Genomic DNA, 1,739 nt, shown 5'->3' with positions numbered 1-1,739 from the left:
AGGTCGCACCCCAGGAGATCTTCAGCCCGGAGAACGTGGCCGCACTAATATTTTATGTTCAGCACCACCTCCCCAGGACCATCATGGCAGGCGGCAAGATCACTCACGGGTACGGGATCCAGGAGCACCGGAAGCGGTTGGAGAAGGTGTGCCGGGCCAGGTACCAACACTCTCGGGTCCGGCGCACCTACAACCAGGCCACCCACCATTGGACAGATCTCCTGGACCAGGAATGCGCTCTGCTCGACATGCTCGGCCTTGAGATCCCCGGGCTTGGTGAGTAGTAGTAGCTATTTCTTTACTACTCTGTTTTCTCCTGCTCTGTGTGTTATTACATTGCAAATTTTTGTTTTTTACCAAGAGCATTAATGCTGCTGATTACATTGTAGGTAAATTATATTTCAAAATGTTCTGTGCATTTCAGGTGCACTGCTCTCCTTCTCAGTAGCGTTGCTACTATGCTTATTTGTTTTCGATTTTGTGTTCATTTCATTGGCCTGTGAAATTATGTATGAGTTTAGTTTAAAGAACTGCATAATGCTAGACACTAATGGTCAGATTTTTAATTACTGGCGCATCCCTGCAAAGTAGCAGGGATGCGACAGTAATTGTGCGCCACGCCACCATTACCCATGGTGTGCCGAATTTACAATGCGGCGCACCATGGGCCCAAAACGTCACCAAAGCGTTACGCATCTGTGGCGTAAAGGCTGTGCATTGCTGGAGTTGCGTTGCAACGATGGTGCAGCTCCAGCAATGCTCTGGGGTGCCCTATGTCCCCAATGCTGCGTCAAGCCATACGTCTGCTTCAAGCAGGCGCAGGGTTTGAGTCACGCATCATTGTCCTCAAAGTGACTGATTGAAATCTTGTAGATTTCCCGCAGCCAATTTTAGGATGCGTTCCTGCGCAGGAACGCCCTCCCTTGCGCCAGAACGGCCCCTTATGGCGCAGGGCTTTACAACGTGATGCATCTCCCATATGCAAACAAAACAGGTGATGGACCGAATGTGGATCAATGTCACACACTCACCCCAGTCCAAAGATCTGGGCCCAAATCCATCGTTTTTTTGCACTCCACACCACCCTGGGTTAGACAATGGTGATATGCAAATCAGCTCTGACCCTGTGCCCCATGGGAACAGTCCAGTCCGAACTACAAAAGCCATGTCCTTCCCAGAACGGAATCAAGCATCCGAGGACCGGACCGGTTTCGAGGTAACACTTCTCATCAGCCCGGCTAGCTTGACTCCAGTGGTGTGGAGTGCCTGGGACCCACGTCTGAGCATCCCCAGCGCACTTAGGGCGGCAATTGCAAACAAAACAGGTGATGGACCGGCTTTTGGAGTTCGGACTGAACTGTTCCCATGGGGCACAGGGTCAGAGCTGATTTGCATATCGCCATTGTCTAACCCAGGGTGGTGTGGAGTGCAAAAAAACGATGGATTTAGGCCAAGATCTTTGGACTGGGATGAATGTGTGACATTGATCCACATTCGGTCCATCACCTGTTTTGTTTGCATCTCCCATATGCGTCACGTTGTTAATATACGCCGCACCATGGCGCCTCTTTTGTTCTGCCGCTGCGTCACAAAAGTCATGCAACAATGTAGCAAAAGAGCCGCAAGGGGCTTCTAAATCAGCCCCCACAGACTCAAGTCCAGTCCTTCCTTTGTACACATGGTGATAAGAAGAAATAGTGGTGGTGGATTGATAGTTTGAGTATTTTAATGACTGGTTA

Source organism: Lissotriton vulgaris, unplaced genomic scaffold (genome assembly GCF_964263255.1).
Source record: "Lissotriton vulgaris unplaced genomic scaffold, aLisVul1.2 SCAFFOLD_845, whole genome shotgun sequence".
Classification (NCBI taxonomy): domain Eukaryota; kingdom Metazoa; phylum Chordata; class Amphibia; order Caudata; family Salamandridae; genus Lissotriton; species Lissotriton vulgaris.
Note: the sequence above shows the minus strand (reverse complement) of the source record.